The sequence below is a fragment of the Cimex lectularius genome, unplaced genomic scaffold, assembly GCF_000648675.2.
Source record: "Cimex lectularius strain Harlan isolate CLEC.00 unplaced genomic scaffold, Clec_2.1 scaffold40, whole genome shotgun sequence".
Taxonomy (NCBI): Eukaryota; Metazoa; Arthropoda; class Insecta; order Hemiptera; family Cimicidae; genus Cimex; species Cimex lectularius.
In genome coordinates, this window is record NW_019392652.1 from 459,988 (window position 1) to 479,648 (window position 19,661).

General features: G+C 34.2%; 1 long non-coding RNA gene across 1 annotated transcript in view; it reads right to left on the bottom strand.

The window, feature by feature from the left end:
- Positions 1-18,977, bottom strand: part of LOC112128462 — a 135,703-nt gene extending 116,726 nt beyond the window's left edge. The window contains exon 1 of the long non-coding RNA XR_002911031.1: positions 18,792-18,977. This is a non-coding gene — a long non-coding RNA (uncharacterized LOC112128462). The remainder of the gene's footprint in view (positions 1-18,791) is intronic.
- Positions 18,978-19,661: the final 684 nt, after the last annotated feature.

Consider the following 19,661-nt stretch of genomic DNA (forward strand, 5'->3'; position numbering starts at 1 on the left):
GAGATATCCCAAGGTTGAAATACCTGCCACTGTAAATGGGACGAATAGTTAAACGATCTCATCGAGATCTCTCATCTCGGCACTGTTTCCGCTAAACCTTTTCAACACCATCTACGCCTTTTGGAATATTTAAATATTTTAGAAACTTCTGTCTGTATCTACCGACAGAGATAAATATCTATGAAAAACATGCTGGAATAATGTTCAATATTTATACTTTTGTTATAAATTAAAGCTAATATGTTGTTACAAGTGGTAGTTTGTTAGTATAAACATTTCCTCTAGACGATACATAAATACACCGCTGTGTTAATAATAGAACAGTGGTTTAAGTTTATGATTGATTTTAATGAGATGGGGAAGTTGGTCCCTGAGTGGATCGAAGTCACGATAGCTCAAGTGATAGAGCAGCGGCGTATTTAGCCGAGGGCGGTGGGTTCGAATCCCTCGACACTTACTTTTTTATCTCAACCAATAGCTTACATAAAAATTACTTAATTGAAAAAAAGTTATTCTGTCAATTGGACCACGAACTCTAATGAATTGATTTTAATTTTCTAAATTGAATTATACAGTAGGAGTTCATTTTTTATGTTGCAAAAAAATGTAAAAATATAATGTTTGACAAAAGCGCTTAATGAGCCTGAAGTGAAATTTTACTGTCCTAATTAAGCTTAAGTGCTTCTCATTGAGTAATCGAGTGCGATAGTGAGAACATAGTATAAAGTAATATTTTAATTTCTATAATCACAATGACACGATAAGAAAAAAGAAGAATGGGCATAGCTTAGATTTCATTTTCAATATTTCATGAATTTGCAATTTTAATGTGCAATTATGTAAATTTAGAAAGTCATAGTCCTATTATAACTTGTATTAATATGATACACACTAACATCTAACACTAAACAGTATTACATACAGTATCTGTATATTGGTGAGTAAAGAAATATTCATAAAAAAAACTACAATATATTGATAATATTGATGTGGATCAAGATAAAAAAATAAACTTATAAATATTATTAAATGTTACAAAAATTAAATATAAAACTGAAAGGTTTCCACCTGCACACGACGTACAAAGCTGATAAATAAAAATTACTGTTTAAATGAGAGTTTTCTTTAAGCAAAATTGCACAATTAACAAGAAAGGATGTGTTATTTATTACTTAAAAAAGTAAAAATACAAATTTCTTTTCAGCATCGGTATTTAAGAGAAAGGAAAAAGATAAAAGAAAGTATTAAAGAGAAAATTTAAGAGATAGAGAACGGAGTTTGAGAGCTGGGTCAAAAAAAGAAGAAAATAGTGAGAGTGAGTGAGTGAGAGAGAAGCGTGTGTGTGTGTGTGTGTGTGTGTGTGTGTGCAAGAGAGAGAGAGAGAAGAGAGAGAGTGAGAGAGTGAGAGAGGGGGTATAAAATTCCAAAATTCAGTACTTAATCTCACTTGGTTGCCATCAGTACTGAAACTCTGTGGTTACTATTGTCGTAATGTATCCGTCGATTTGTATTCTGTCTTGTCTACGACCTCTTTTTTTATGCCGGTGTACAAATTCAGTTTTCCCGTTCAGGAATTCCGCGCGAGGTTTCACAGAATTGTGAAATTTTACATTTCAACTTCTTTTTTTTTCGGCATAAGCTTATTAATTAGTCACAGGCATTCATACCATTTCTGCAGTTGATGTTTTAATTGATTATTTATCTACTTTTCTGAACATCAAATACCTGAAGGGTAAAGGATACAGGAATTCCGTTACAAGTTCCAGACAAATTTCATACTCTTTACAGTCGGTGTCCGATCTCTCTTAACAATTTAACAATTGCTCCGTAAATGTCATTATTTGAACCCAAAATGGTTTGGTATTTAAAAAGTAGATCTAGATAGTGAGTTATAGAATTAAATAATCTGGCTCTTTCTTTCATATATTTGAGACACATCGTAATAAGGTGTTCGCATGTATCAATTTCTGCACAATAATCACAAATATTAGAATTGGCTATATTTATTTTATATAAATACTCATTGTAACTAGCATGATTCGAAAGTAATCTACATACAGGGTGTTCAGCTACCTGAGTTACAAACTTTGCCAGTTGATTCTACATTTAAAATGGAATCAAAAAGTCATAATTAACTACGGTCCGAATCTTAGCAGTTTCGAAGTTATTCCACTTTTTTCTGATTTTTTAAGATTTCACGAACTTGCTTCAAATAAACAATGATAACTCCACAACTAAAAGGTTTTGGACAAATTCGTCGAAACCATTGAAAACTACGTTAAATTACCAATAAGATGAGATCAATACTAAATTTGCAAACGTTGGTAAAATTAATTTGTACTTGTGTTTTAGTAGAGAGAACTTTAAATTTTTTTTTTAAATTGAAAACACCGCTAGTGACACTGACCAAAACCTTAATTAAAGATTAATAAAACATTATATGCAATGGCAAATGCCGTCTGCAGGTATTTATTTTCATTTTTCAGAGTGTAGAATACACGTAGACATTTTCAAATAAGTCATTATTCAGAAAGTAATTCAGATAATTTTTTTTCTTGTTTGTTCTATAACACACCAATATTTAAAGAATGCCTGGGGTCAGTTAATGCGCTAAAGCTGCTGGTTGCTGCCATCACGCAACTGTATGAACTTTACCGAGTCTCGCATTAATAATGTTTGCCCTGTCACGAAATCCGAAGCTCTTTTAAAACTGGTTCCGAGGTGCGGTTCTGAAACTGTGGATTTCCAATGGAATCCCCCCGAGCGTTGTTTTCATGTGGAATTATTCAGTATTTTGCCTGTGTCACATATGCAGACTCAAAGACACAGACACGAAACATATGAATAACTAAACAATCACATAAGACAAACAAGCTTAAAATACGTAGAAGAATATTTTATATTCATAGAAAGAGAGGGAGAGGTACAGATAGAGAAAGAGAGAGAGTGAGAGAGAGAGGGGGAGGGAGAAAGAAAGAGAGAGACAAAGAAAGAAACAGAGAGAGAGAGAGAGAGAGAGAGAGAGAGAGAGAGAGAGAGAGAGAGAGAGAGAGAGATAGAGAGAGAGTGAGTAAGAAAGAAACAGAGAATGAATGCTAAAACAACACCTTCATTCACATATAAAACAAAAAAGCTTCTAAGATATGAAACACAAGCAAACAAAACGAATAAAAATAAAACAGCCTTGAGTGACGAAGTACACACAAAAAGAGAGCACCATACAAACTTAAATACTCACGACGTACACGGCTAAAAGCAATATCAAAAAATTAAACATACTACATACATAACTAGGTATGTAATATGTTTCAAAGACATTTAATGTAATATACAGAGTGTTAGGCTATTCCTGTTACAAACTTTGCCAGTAGATTCTACATTCAAAATAGAACCAAAAAGTCAATTAACTATGGTCAGAATCTCAACAGTTTCGGAGTTATTTCGCTTTTCTGATTTTTTAAGATTTCACGACCTTGATTCGAATATGATAAAAATGATAACTCCAAAATAGAAAAGTTTTGAACAAATCATTCGAGACCATTGAAAGCTACATTATATTTCCAATAAGATGTGATCAATACTAAAGTTGTTCGTGAAATAAGCGTACATTTTTTTTTTAAGTTGAAAAACTTACTATGGTGATTCTAATATTTTCAAACCTAGAGGCGAGCAAATTACAGAAAACGTACTCCATTTAATATGCTTTTTAGTGGCGCAATTGATTTTTTAATTACTTTTAAAAGATGAAGAAATTGATGAAGGGAAAAAAACCGTGGTTGAAGGATTGGTGAGGAAAAAATTATTTTTCAAAATTATGGCTTATTTCACCAACGTGTTCAAGTTAAGAATTTAAAGAAATTTAACGAAGTTTTCAATGGTATCAACGGATTGGTTAGGGATGGTTGCAATGTTTAATTTTTATTTGAAGCAATGTCGTGAAATCTAAAAACAAAAAAATAAAAATCAGAAAAAGTGAAATAACTTCGAAACTGCGGAGATTCGGACCCATTATTGTATTAGGGGACGTGTTTAAATTTTATCAGTCTACGATCATAAAATATTAGAGGTTACTTGAACAAGCGTCAAATTTAGAAAAGTTTTGAACAGAGACCTACTTTCATAGTGGATGGTGGGAATTCGAAGAACGGTGTGAATACAGATTCGTGCTAATTGAGTTAACAATGAGGTTGTAATGTATTAAACCCCACAGTAAATTTTTTTCACTTTTGTCCGTAGCATCCTTTCTTCCTTAAAAGCGTTCTTAATCTTAATCTTAAAAGCTTAAAGGGTTCTCTGAATGGCTTGCTTCAGGGATGAGAACGCTGACGTCAGTAAGCCGCACAGTATTAACAATAGAAGTTGAAGTGGGGCTACGCAAATCATTCCCGCTGACTTTAGGCCGCAGTTAGCACACTTTCAACAACGACAATTAAATAGTTTAAACGAATCGTGTTAATTCGAAAGGCTTAGTTGGAATCTTCCCGGACCATTTATTGTTTTGGACAGCGATTAAGCAGCAACTCGGACGATATGATCGTCCCAATTCATTGTCCCTCTTGATCCGTGTTGTGGAAGAGTTAAGTCTTTTCTGGCCAGAACAGTGCTGTAGTTGTTCACATTCCATTATTCATGTGGCCAACTGTCCGTTGAGGCTCTATTCACTTTACCATTGGAAAAGGACGGGCTGGTTGCAAATGAGTCCAGGTCCCCTCATTGTTCTCCTTTTCCCGAGGAGACAAAAAACAAAAACAAAAAAACATAAAAAAAGAGGACCGTTTTGACATTGATCGCTCGTTAAACCTCACGAATCCCCTCGGCGGAAGTCTCCACAAACGGGTTGGCGGCTACGATAAAAATCCGTTTCTAACTTCGTCCCGTAGAAACAATTCCGACGGCGACAATAACCACTGGGTAAAAGGTCGTCGTACACTTCTGCGTAATTTTAATTGGGTAATGTCGCTTCCTTACCCAAGAATTTCTTTCTCACGCTCCCTACATTGCGACTTCCACTAGGATTTATTAATTCTTACCACTAGGACTGATTATACGGTACAGTTAATAACTACGACTTTTTCTAAGAAGAAATTTATGATATCAATGAAAATTCATATAAAATAAATATTATTTTCTAACAGATTGTCGGGGCTGCCAGAGATGTTGCGGAATTCAACTCCCAACGCCTATGCATATTGCTTGGACGATTGTGGAACTTAAAGGCGTGAATAAAAATAAAAATTACCTCATTGTCGGTGGTCGGTTGTGCAAGGGAGACGGCAGAATTGAGGAAACAAGAAATTACAAGAGTGATAACAATGGATTGTGAGGAAGTTTTAAATAAAGCGGTGACATTGAAAAGTCAGTTCCGCCCCACCATAACTACCTAATAGGTTTTATCAGACTGACTACCTTTCTTACTTATTTATCTATTCGTTGTGACAGTTAAAATTGAAGTTTCCAAACACTAGTGATGGAAACTAGGTGAACGTAAAAAAAAAAAAAAACACCCGAACCGCCTTTTAGAAGTTCTCAGGTGACATAAATTTAAAAATCGGATGTCTCAACATAAATAAAACATCGCACTGCGGTAGAAAAAAGTGTATATATTATTTACAGGCCGTACTCTCAATCGTTTCCTGTAGAAGAAAAAGAAGGACTTGGCACACCACTAAGAAGATTAGGGTGTGAGGATCATCTGTCAAGAACCTTTTGTACGATGGTAATGATCAAATACCTCCAGGCTTTTTGCAAGGCCTCTGGGTTATGCGTGCGGGCGCCGGTGTAACTTTCTTATCCTCCTCGCCGTTCTAGCACAATCCAGTTAATAACAATTTCTTTATTCTTCAACTATAATAAATCTTGTGTTAAACATTCAAATGTAAACGTGTTTTAAAGCTGATCAGAGCCTCAGTTTATAAAATGACACATTTGCGTGCGACCACTTGTTTTAGACGAGTGACTTAATAATATTTATTATCACGCCTCGAAAACCGTGATGTTCGCATTCTGAACTGACTTCAAGGTAATATAGTTTAATTCTCAGCGGAGGGACAGCCAAATCACGTGCCCATCAACTTTCAATTCTATGCTATTTTCGTTGATAATGTTGTATGTGAAGAAAAAGAGTGAGAGTGAGCGAGAGAGAGAGAGAGAGAGAGAGAGAGAGAGAGAGAGAGAGAGAGAGAGAGAGAGAGAGAGACGAGAGTGAGGAGTGAGTGACAGAAATAGAACGAAAAGGAGAGTGCGTGAGTGTGTGAGTGAGAGAGAAAAAGAGAGAAACAGTGAAAAAATAGAGAGAGAGAGAGAGAGGGAGTGAGAAGAGTGAGAGGAGTGAGAGGGAGAGGAGAGAGTGTGGGGTAAATGAGAGAAATATGTAGAAAAGGACAGTGCGTGATAGAGTGAGTGAGTGAGTGAGAGAGAGATAGATAGGTAGATAGATAGATAGATAGATAGATAAATAGATAGATAGATAGATAGATAGAAAGATAGAAAGAGAGAGAGAGAGAGAAAGAGAGAGAGAGAGAGAGAGAGAGAGAGAGAGAGAGAGAGAGAGAGTGAGTAAAAGGTGAGGAGTGAGTGAGAGAAATATATAGAAAAGGAGAGTGTGTGAGTGAGGGAAGGAGAAAGATTGAGAGAAAGAGAGATAGTGAGGGAGAGAAAAAATACAAAATTCAATAAAAAATTAAAGTTTAAGATATATTTGATAGAATTTCTGTTCAAAGGGAGAGTTCTTCAGGTCATTTTCTCATTCAGGTCATTCTACGGGAATAGTGAGAATTAATTAATCCTGTATAAGGAATTAAAACTAGCAACACTTATTTCTAGAACACAGACCATACACTGAAGCGTACGGTCGCACTACCCAAGAAGCCAAACAGGGCGTAATGCTCTAAAAACGCTGAGACCCTTTTTCCGAGTGTTAATCGATTGCTTCATTCGACCTTCGCCCGCTACAAAGCACCGTCATTAGTTTAACGGAGTCCAAAAACGGTCGGTTTCTGCGGTCGGAACATACATCACTGCCAGCTTTCAGCCGCCCTCTCTTTCATAACGTACGTTCGGCCCTAATGTCCACCCCCCGAGTTGGTAAGTAAAATGGGGTACAATTAATTTCACAAGGAGAGAAACGCAGGTGAGAACAAGATATGACATTTTGCTAAATCTGAAGCAATTACGTATAAACTTAAGTGGACAAATTAGTACAATTGTCTTATGACACAATGTGTTTATACGTTATCAGTAAAAATTTGTAATACAAAATTCGAAATATAATGAATATAACATCTCAACTAGTTTTCTTTATATTATCTAAAATACTGTAGAATAAGAATATGGTAAATAACCACTTATTAAATTCACTAGTTTCGTGTCCGCTTTGCCAATTAATATCTTACAATCCATTAAGGTTGTTAGTTGAGATTAAAAAGTCAGTGTCACGAGCGGGATTCGAACCCACGATCTTCGGCTAGATACGCCGCTGCTCTACCACTTGAGCTGTCGATCCACTCGGACACTAACTTCCCATCTCAACCCCACCTTTTGAATTTTCCCTCCATTTTGCCATTTTTCAAATGTCGTGTAATCTATTTGATTCTCGGGGACAAATGGCCACAGAGAGCTTTAGTGAAGGTATACTTCATTTTTACTTATTAAATTCACTAGTTAGTAGCTCAAGTGGTAGAGCAGCGGCGTATCTAGCCGAAGATCGTAGGTTCGAATCCAGCTCGTGACACTGACAGTTTTATCTTAACTAAAAACCTTAATTAATTGAAAAATAAAATGATTGTTCATATCAACAATTTAAGGACATTTAAAATTACTTCCAGTTAATTTATCTTAACTGGGAAACGAGGGGTGCAAGCCGTTATCACCTTTTGGTCCCCTCACCCCAAAAAAGAAGGTTACTAGGCATACCAAAAACCAGACAGGTTAAAACGAAAGTCATCCCATTTATTTTCAAAAGAGTTTATTTATTCTGCCAAAGCAATAACATTTCACAGAACCGATTTTATCGTCGGGACGTGATAAATCTAATATAGCGTGAGGAGAAGCAAATGTCAAAGTACGGCAGGCGTTAATGACACGGATCGCCTGTGACTCATAGCAGATTTATGGTTTAAATTATAGAACATTTGACATAAACCAGGAAACTAAGTCTTTTTTTTTCATAAAATGCTTTCGCCGTAATTTTTCTTTTTTATCAAAACCGAATTAACTCTGACCTTACGGGAACGGAAACGGGAAATGCCAGAGGTGTACGAAATTTTCAAAGGCGGGAAGCGTTGAAAAGTATGACAATAGCTAAATTGTAGGTAAAAAACGGTAAAGAATACGTAATAGAAGTTTTATTGCCTATTTCTGAATTTGGCATGTTCGTTAAAATATTTAATATGTTAATTGTAATCTATATAATTGTTTATAGATATGCTTTCCTGTGAGGAACGGTTTGAGTACAATAATTTCTCATATTATTATTAAGCAAATAAATATAAGTCTGAAAAATGCGATTCGAAAAACACATGAAATAACTGTTATAAAACTCAAGTTAAGTTGTTAAAAAGTAAACTTTTTTATGGAGCTGTAGTTTGCAAATTTTTTACTGAATTTGCTGGTAACATAATAATTTTTCATTTTCAATATATGTTAATAACTAAAGAAAAGAAGATACGTGACATTCAGTTCTAATGAATGTGTAAGTTTTGGATTATCAAAATGGTGGCGAGTTAGGGGAGATTGGGTTTGAAGAGCAATTCCCAGGGGTTGGAACGGCCAGGCTTAAATGTTTGAAAATCCGAATCGGGAAACATCCCCTTATTCGTGGGGGAGCTGTGCTTCATAAAAAATCCAAGCATCAATCATCCAATATTTTACTCCCGCTCCGTCTCTTAGAAGAAATATTTTTCGTGTGAAGGCCCTCAGGCAAATGGACGCTTCCGAACTGAACGCTCGAACAAACCCTCTCACCTTATCAGGAATTGCTTTCCTCCCCACATAAAAAAATAAACGCCTTTATCAAATATTTGGTAAATTTCTAAAAAGTATCTTTCAACAAGGTGAAAACTTACCGAGCTCCCGCTCGTTTGGGGGGGGGGGGACCGTGGTCTTACGGAATTAATAGGAAAACTTTTCCAATTAATAAAGTTATCAGACTTCTCATTGTAGCGTAGCAAATGTCAAACCATTGTTTCATTTTCTATTCCTTTGCTTCCTTTTACAGGAAATTTAAAGGAAGCCGATTTATGAATTTTTAACTTCACTCTTTTCAAACGTTTTCTCATTAGAATTGTTCCCAGCCATTTGAATTCGGTACCGAGGCAATTCCCCCTTTTTAGGGCTGTAATTAAAGACATATTTTTCGGAAAAAATCCAAAAGAATTTATCTCATTATATCAATATAATCTGCCTGAAAACTCTTCTCATTTTAAATAAAAATTAAATTGGTTATCTTGGTGATGTAAATGGGAATTTTTTAATAATTAAAATAAAATAATTGAATTAATATTTAATACCAAAATAATAACTGCACAATTTATCAAAAACGATAAGGCTCTAAAAACATTAGATTTTTATTTTTTTGGCTAGTCATTAGAAGAACTACAGATAAATCAGTCGTTAAAATTTAAAAAAAAAAAATAGTTGGTTTCAAATTTTTAGAATAAAGAAAGATAAAAATAAATTCCTAATAACGTAATGAAATATTTGGTGTAGCGTGATTAAGTACCATCGGCAACAAGCTTGCAGATCAAATGGGAAAGGAAGCAGCGAACGATGACACCCCATGTGTTAGTTACTGTAAAAAGCCATTATCGCTTTTGAAACAAATTCAGAGAAAACAGTTAGGATTATGGGCAGTACAAGTAGCGGCAACAAATAACATAATTCTTCCCGACAGTTTATGAACCTAAAAATATTATGACATCAATATATTATAAAACTGACTCAGGCCCTTACTGACCGTGGAATCAATGGAATTTATCGAAACCGTTTAGGGGTTATACGAAGTTCAAATTGCTACTGTCAGGAAGCACTTCCCCATGGAAACATTTTATTTAAGGATAGATGGATTTAAGACAGATGGAGTTTAAATGTAATTCGTGATGAAACCTCGAGAGGTTATCCCTGCCCTGCAACAAATATGGTTTAACGTATTTTTTTTTTAAATTGTAAATGCTTTTAAATGTAAGATTATCATTTAGAATTAGTTACGTATAAAAAGTTTTTTTCCATTGCGAGCATATTGTCAACTTAATGTAAAATATGTAATTCAATTTTCGATAATTATTAAAATCAACTTATTTTATAATAATAATAAAGTGGGAAGTTTATGAGCCGACCAACAGATGAGGTCATCGCCGGCCGTCTGCGTGCTTTCCTTCTTTTTCGCTTCTTTCGCGCGTATTTTGTTTTAAACTGCATCAATTTAAGCGTCTCGATCTGCTTACTGACTCTCTGATTTCAAATAAATACTACGTTGGTATCCTAGAATGCTAGTCTCTCGTTCGTACCTCAGGTTGTCAAATACAGAATCGGTACAAAACATACAATATATATATTTATAGATTACGACAAACATAGATGTCTGGTCACATTCACGCCCCCAGAGTATTTGATATTCCTCGGGCGGGGTTATAAGCAACCCCTTCCTTTCACGCTAATAAATTACTTCTACTCTCCAAACGTCATACACTCACCCCAGAGTACTTGATATTCCTCGGGGCGGGGTTATAAGCAACCCCTTCCTTTCACGCTAATAAATTACTTTTACTCTCCAGACGTCATACACTCACCCCAGAGTACTCGATATTCCTCGGGGCGGGGTTATAAGCAACCCCTTCCTTTCACGCTAATAAATTACATTCATTACAATAAATTAACACAAACACAACACTCGATAGAAACACAGAAGTCTGGTCATTCACTCACCAGAGTACAGGTACTCGATATTCCCCGGGGCGGGGTTGAACCCTTTCCACTCTCGCTAATACCTTACTTTTACTCCCCAGACGTCACATTCACTCCCCCAGAGTACTCGATATTCCTCGGGGCGGGGTTAAATCACCCCTTCCTTTCATGCTAATAAATTACATTCATTTCAATAAATTAACAAAAATTCAACACAAGCACACATAAAAAAACTATATTCATTTAAAAATCCCTATAGCCCTGAGGTATCGGAACAGCGGTCTGTGCCTGCTGCCGTGCCCCAAGACTACGGTGATGATATGCCAAAATCAAGCCTTCTACAATTGAAGAGGTGCTCGACCGTTATTCTATCTTTGCATGACGAGCACCTACGGTCGCTTTCCGGCCAGAAGGTGCCCGTGCGTTATTCTTGTATGGCCTATTCGTAGTCTTGTCAGTATGGCCTTTTTCCCTTTTCGAACCGTTCTCCGTGGACCAGGGACCGACTTCTTTCTTAACCTGCCACAGTTAAGCAGGGTTATTTCTATTTCTACGGGCCCAGCGGTTTTCCAAACTTATTTTTTAATTCCAATTAATTATTATTTTTATCTACGGTTTTCGGTTGATATGAAAAATTAGTGTCTCGAGCGATTCTAAACCACGATGATCTTAACCAAAAACCTTAGATAAAAAGTATAATTAATTGGAATAATTAATATGGCCAATTAATTATGACCACTAATCAGATATGGATTAATTTAATTATTTTATAATGCGATTAAGAAAACATAATCAAAAGGGGAACCTGTTTATATAATCGGAAACAAAAAACAAAGTGTCGGAATGTTTCCTACTCAGAGCCGACCTAGTTGCACACTCGCGAACATGAATTATTAACATCCTCCACCGTCGGATTTTGTTAACAATTTCAAACGCTTTTAGTACAACGAACAATTGTTGGAAGTCTAACAATTTGTCTAAACAAATGAATCCCATGATTTTACGCATACCGTATATTCTCTATCGAATTAATTTGTTAGTTTTGTTGAAATGTCAGCGAGTTTTCAGAAATGTTGGTTATTTTGATATGCTCTCCAATATATATTATTAACAAGTTTTTTATATATATTCTCTTAAAATGCATGCTAAAATACAAGAAAATCAATAAAGTTATTTACTGAACATTTTATTAAAGAGAGGCGCGTAGTGAAAGAATGCAATTAATTATAATTACAGTTATTTTAATAATAACGAAAATTACGTTTTAAAAAAATTGAAATACTACTTAAAACGAATTTAATAATGATCCTCCAAGCTAATGTTAAAAGTGAATAAAGATATGGATGTTTTGTACGTCAGTCTATTTTAGTTAAGGGCGCTTAATAACATAATTAATGTGGACAATGGGTTCACCCGCATGTGGAGTACAAAGGAGGGATTCTTTTTATCAATGTCACACACCTGAAAACACGCCTGGTACCCTCATTGCAGGCAAGCAGGTGAGGACAACCCTTAATTTAAATCATACTGATAACTACAACGAACAAAGCGTTCCTGATGAAATACTCTCGGTTTTAAAAGTTCCTAAATTTTACCAGATCCGAGTGGTAGAATAAAAAAAATACAACGCATAAAATACAAAGAAGTATAAGAAGTATAATTCAATAATTCTATATTATTAAACCCTCAAATAGAACATTTTGTGTGGTGATTAGTGACCGTTAATCGATATTTATTTAGAAATCGTGAGATGCGGTCTGGTGTGATGTAGGTTTCAGAAAAACATAACACATAAAAACACAGAGGGCACTCCCGATACGACACGCAAGAATGACACAATTACACAGAAGACAAACACTTTGAGCCCTGAAGATGATCTCAATAACGATCGAAACGTTGGCACGATAAAGAAAATGTTTTTCAGAAACCTACATCACACCAGACCGCACCTCACGATTTTTAAACTCATAATTATTATTGAAAGAGGGAAAGGTTTTGCCAAACTGCCCATCTCGGTCGTTAATAAGAACAGAAGGATAGAAATTATAATAAACCGGAAGACCGATTAATTTACATATGGATGGCACTATTAACATCTACAATTTGTATGAAATGACATACAGGCGACGAAATTAGTACAATTATCGATACATTATTCCATTTTTATTTAGTGGTCTAATTGACCATGTTAATGAATTCAATTACTCTTTTTATGTAAGGCCTTGGTTGAGATGAAAAATTTAGTAGTTTGAACCCTTCCGAAGCAGAAGGTCGTGGGTTCGCATCCCGCTCGTGACACTAACCTTTTCATCTCAACAAAGACCTTACATAAAGGGAATAATTAATTAACAATACATCATATTTAAAGCTTAAACTTACGTTATGTTAGATGATGATCGGAAGCTTAACAATAAAATACATTTATGATAATTGTAAAATTAAATTATAGAGTTTTATTTGATAAAGCAAGGATTTATTACTAATTTTGCACAAAAGAAAAGTAAACAAGATCCTTTATCCAGGTTGAGGAAAAAAATCTTTAGAAAATTTGTTGGTAACATATTGCATATTTAGCAATAAAGATGATTTACTATCTGCTATCGTGTTTTTACTTCACCCAAAGACAAAAATGACCAATTTTAAAAAATAGGTTTTAACAATATACTGCGATTTTGGTGAACTTGTACTGGTTTATTACCAGGTTGATAAAACGCAGTGACTAGATTTAATAATAAGAAACTCACAGTGAATTTCTCCGGGTAAATAATTATAAATCAAGTTGTTTGCATCAATTAATTCTGATGTAGTTTAGTATGGAAGAGAGATGCGATAAAAAAAAATAAAATAAAAAATAAAGTAATGTTTCAGTACTATACCTTATCAGATAAAATTAATAAAAAGCCAAGAAAACAAAATGTGGAAATAATGACTTTTAAATTATTAATTTAAACGAAAAGAATGGTTTTGTTAACAGTTTTTATGATAATTACAATTTGTTGAAATAATGAAAAGCGGTCAAGAATGAGGTAGTTTCATTTTTGCCGACCTTTATTCGGGTCATCTTCAGGGCATTGAATGTGGTGCTATTTTTGTGGTGCGATATTGGTTTTGTGAAAAACCCATCTTCTTTGTAAGTATAATTTAATGTTTGTAGATTTAAATATCGAATGGAGTTAATTCACGAGGAGGAATCCACCGGGCTGTGTGGATTTTTGCATGTCATTGACTTGCGTTTGGGATCGATACCAGGCCTCCGCTGAAGTTGTGGGTTAGTGGACTTGCAAGTCTTTATTATCCTCCCCGCGCCAAATCCCTCAAGAATCTCAACAAACATAAAACCGTTCCGGGAATAAAGTGGCTTGATCCTTTACGGTCGCAATGTAAAACTTTTACGTCCCTAGTTTATTTTTTTTTTAAATATTGGTTTCGAAGCCTTTTCGGGGTTTTCAAGAGCCATAACAGGTTCAAACAAAATTTAATTATTGAAGACTACAATGATGGATTATGATAAAACTTCGATTTTTTTAATAAAGACATTTTAATGTTTTTGGTGTTTGTTCGACAGAGAATTAATACTTGTTAGACTGGTTCATTCGTGATTGTAAAAAAGTGAGAATAGACGGACCCAGCAAAGTGGTCAGCGTCCATCAGTTCTAACCAACTTTAGTTAAAGTTCGATCATCACCAATAATCCTGTTTTCGAAGTAAGACGCCCATTTAATGGGTTAAATTAAAACAAAATATTACTAATCTCCATTATGTATAAAATCGTAGAAATGTCTACCGAAACATTTGCTTAAATAAAATTTGTCGAAAAAGTTACACAATCTGGCGTCCGAGGACGTCAGTAAATCAAGCTGGCAACTCTTGCAACTGGATTGGCTCTAACATTGAAACCCTCCAATCAAAATAGTATGAAAGTATAAAAAGCACTTTTTAATATTTGTTTGTTTTTTAAGTTTCGACTTAAAAACGAAAAACTACGTAAATCACTGAAAATGAGACTTGTAAATTTTATTTGTATTACTTTCATTAGCAAGAATACAGCAACCTTTATTAGAAATTCTGTCTACTGGTTATATTCTTGAATAAAATACAATAATATAATTTACAAAGGAAAGTAAACTATATAATAATTTAGGAGCTGTTTTTGTGGCATGCTTAGTGCCATATAGGTTCACCACACACGTACTAAATCACTGGGTAATGGAAAAATGGTATCACTTTATAACATTTCGTACAATACATGTAATATAAAGGTTTCTAACCGTATGTGCTAATAAAGAACACCCAAACCTTGTAAGACAATACTTAACATATTGAATATAATATAGTACGAATTATTTAATTATACCAAAATTTTTTCATCAATATCGGTTATTTTATAATCTCTATGAGTAATTCTGTGTGCAAACGATATTTTTGAATAGAACACAATAATATAATTAAAAAAAGAGAAAAACCTATAATAACCTCCAGGGTTTTTGTTGGCAAGAAAGCTATGTTAGCCTTACGTTGGCTACAATAGTAGTAAATTAGTAATATAAAAATGTTTCTTTATATGAAAAATAGAGGTTTCTAATCGGATAAACTAATAAAGATAAAAGGATTGAATAAAGTTCATGCAAACAAAATTAAAATTAATTGGTAGTAATTTTAAACCTTATTTCTTAAAGTCGAGTCTTTTTTATATTTCTTTTATAAGTTTAGAATAATTTTTTAATTAAATATTTTTTAAAATTAAAATCTCTTGCACGGTTTTAAACACGATTAACGGCTTTCTTGTTTTTTTATACAATTCCACACTACAACACAAATTTTACTAATAATAGTATAATTTTTAATACACTTCCAAATTTTAAACTTTGTATATATTGAATAATAAAGACATACAGCAGTTGCAATATTCTTTAAAAAAAGTAAAATTGGGGTGAAATGTGAAGTACTAATGATTATAATTTAGGACCATACATGTTTAACTGGGTCATATCTAAGATTGAAATATCCGATTATTTTCCAATAAATTAAAATAAGATCTTTTGATAGCTTTTCAAGTTTATGTATCATTAAAGAACTTCAAAAATTTTCATTACTTAATACAAATAATTAAAAAAAAAAAAATAAAACATACTTTTACAACCTACAGAAAACTTCATCTTATTTGAAATTAAAGATAGAAACGTTGGCACGAAGTAGAAAATGTGTTTCTAAACCTACATACCTAAACCTACCTCTAAATAATAATTAAAATTAAATTTCTCAAAAATTTTTTAAATTATTTATTTTTGGATATGACTTTAAAAATTTCACTGATGTATCATTAAATATCTAAACCGTTGGGTATGGCGGACGAGAGGTCAAACCTCTTTACAATAGTTGTTTCAAACTATTTTCGATCAAAATTCCATGTGCTGTGCCGGGATTCGAACCCAGAACCGCTAGCTTGGGAAATAAGGGTCCGACAGCGCGGTCCGTGAATCATTAAAGATCGTAAAAAAATTTTTCTCGAGATTAAAAAAATGAGAAAAATATTCTACAAATATTAATCCCCTTATTGGTTTAATTTTAGCAAGGCCCATAGATTTATTGCTTTAGTATAAAAACAATTATAAGGTAAGTTTTGGTAAAAAACGGTTTTCAAATTTTTAATCTTTATGTTTAAATCCGACTAACTTCTGCGACATTTTAGTTTTCCATTCCATTAGGCACTATGACGGTTTTAAAAATATTAAAATCCTACAAAGCGTTTATCTTAAGAAAACTGATTGAATTATTTATAATTGGATTACAGTTGAAAAAAAGGAAATCTAATATAATGCGAAAACAATAATTTTGTAAAAAGACAGAACTTAAGAAAAATATTGAAAACCAGTGAAAATTTTATATTTATCGTATTTTTTTGTAAACGATTTTTTTACAGCAAGATTTACGGGTTCAATAAAGTTGTTCAAAGCCAACTGACCAGTAGGTATTTTAGGTTTATAACTCACTTATGTATTATACTATGAGTCAAATAGTTAAATCGTACTCACGGAACTTAATAATTGGTTATAATAGGTTTTTAGGAAATAAAGCCGAAAGCGGATCTTTCCGAACAGCCGGTAGTACATACAATTACGCCAGTCCTCCGCGAATGAGTCATGCGGATGCAATGCGGCGAAAACAACTGAACCAATATAATACAATTTGCACAGGAGATCCGCCAGCGGATTTTTCCGATAGAAGACAGGAAAAATCTTTTGTGTTCATACGTGTAAAACTGGTGTTGAAACGGCCGGGAGGGGTACAACAGCTTACGTTCAGCTTCATGACTCATCGCCCGGCCCCGAAAGGATTAAAATTCATGGACATCAGTATTCAAGTCAGGATCCCATAGTGAACCTTATCTTTTCACAATTTTTTTGTGTGTGTTCAGCGGTCTACTTTCAAATGTTTAAATGCGGCCTTTTCTCCTACTAACTAATCTTCTATTGAAAAAGGAGAGAAAAAGCCTTTAAATGGTTTGAGTAAAAAAAAAAATCTCATTTGGGGCTAAAGAACTTCTAAACGTTTTGACTATGTAAAATACAACTACTTACAAAAACACTATAAAATTTGGATATTCAATACGTTCAGTCTTTAGCAATTTGTACAAAATATACAGCTTCCGCTCATTTCTGACTTTTTAATTCGGAATATCGCATAATTCTATTATTTAAAAATCTTTAACCACTCGGCTAAGCTTTAAAAACCCGATTAAACTCGCAATTCGGCTCTGAGAATTTAAGACTCGACCCCCATTAAGCGAGCGGAAAAGGTAAATGAGACTCCGTAAACAATAAAAAAAAAAGAAAAGAAATAAACTTAGTGAGAGAGTATAACGTACAGTCAAAAGTAAGGATATGAATGGGGGTTTATTTCATAGCCAGGTTTTCATAACCTTGAAAAAGTCAGGCAAGTCCTTATCCAACTATTGATATATAGGTTTTTCTGGTAATAATATATTTTTAAAAAAATTACCGAAGAAAAAAAGGCCGACTTAAAAATATTTATTTAATAAAAAAATATTAAAAAAGACACAATGAGATTTTCAGATTGTTTTATCGGTATTTGTCAGGGAAATTTTTTTTATTGTATTAAAAAGGAAAATATCCCAGCGTTGGAAAAACGAAAAAATAATTTACCTCGGGTCGAGATATCCATTTAATTATTCAGTGTACTGTAAGTTAAAAAAATTTATATAATCGATGAGTATTTTTACTTCTGACATTTGAACATCAATTTTTTTAAAAAAATTTTAAACAGGAAATTGAATATTTAATTATTTAAAATTAGTATTTTTTTCGTGAAGTTTTGTTTAATTATTACTTTAAATGGAATTATTCGGATACATTTGAATAAATGAGGTAATGGATAAATCGTATAACGTCTGTTCGGGTTCAATTAAAATCTGGAATAAATAAATTAGGCAGAGTTAAAACGATTAGAACGAGTTAATTGCGAATTGGATTGCATTGTCTGTAACACTTTTACGCTTTATTTTATCGGAAAGTTTCAAGCAGGCTCGTCAATAAGTCCTTATCAGACACGAAGGTACCATACACCCACTATCCACTCCCCCACCACAATTTTTATATTCAAAGGCCTACAAAACCAAGCCGGTGTTTTGAAATCGCGGCAGTAAACAGCGGCGACTGCTAGGGTCGAAGCAGAAAGGTCTGGCACAGGACGATACTGACGAACATTCTCTAAAACCGGGTCCGGGAAAAATGAGAAAAATTTAATTTTCAGAATAAAGATAGAAAATCGTCAAATTGCGAAACTTCAAAAAAAGGTCGAGGTTTTCCGAAGGAGCCGGTCACTGAAGAAAAAGTGTTTTTCCGCGATTTTGAAAATGACCGATTTCCACTCACCTCGAGTCGTTTGTCGAGACTGGCTTGAGGTTCAAAATTCACTGAAAGGTGCAGAGACACCCACACTTTGTGCACTGGTCTGAGCTCTGAGCTAGAATGCGGGTCCGCTGAAGAATCGGATGAAGAGGGGATGGAGCGCATGCTCGACGGTGCAACACTCCACAAGTACCCCACTCTGACGTCCGTTCCTACCTCTCCACCCCCGCCGTGACACCTACCCAATCCATATATCCACTCAATCAATTGTTACCCTCCTCGCGTAAAAAACAAAATACCGAAAAAGGAAATAAAAACATGGGAAAAGTTGGAAATTTCAACGGTTCGGCGTCGTTACCGGCTTTGATTTGTCCCCTGATCCTACTTTTGTCCACAGCCCGTGTACGGTTTTCCGATAATCTCCCTTGGCTCGGGCAGGCTCTTTTTTCCCCGACTACATTCGATTTTCTCATTGCCTAGCATTCACTGAGCTTAGTTTGCTTCATGCATAAAGCACAGTACATCTATTCACTTAATGGATCAAAGACATATTGACAATTCGTTCATTTACTACCTTAATAGCCAATTAGGACCTTTAACAAAAAACTTGAAGTTGCGTGAATCCCATAAATATTGGTATTTTTTAAACGTTCAACGATGTTTTGTTACTTCAAATGTAAAACCACAGTTTACAGTAGAACAGATCAAAGTCATGTTAGAAAATCATCCAACGGTGACTATGACATACCCATGTTTATACAAGTTTAAATAAATCAACAATCATCAGCTTCATGTACAATTAATTTTTTACGGAAAAACTTATCGAACCTAAATTTAGAAATTTACATTGAACTATTTTTTCCATCTATATTCTATTTTCTGATTACTTAGCCA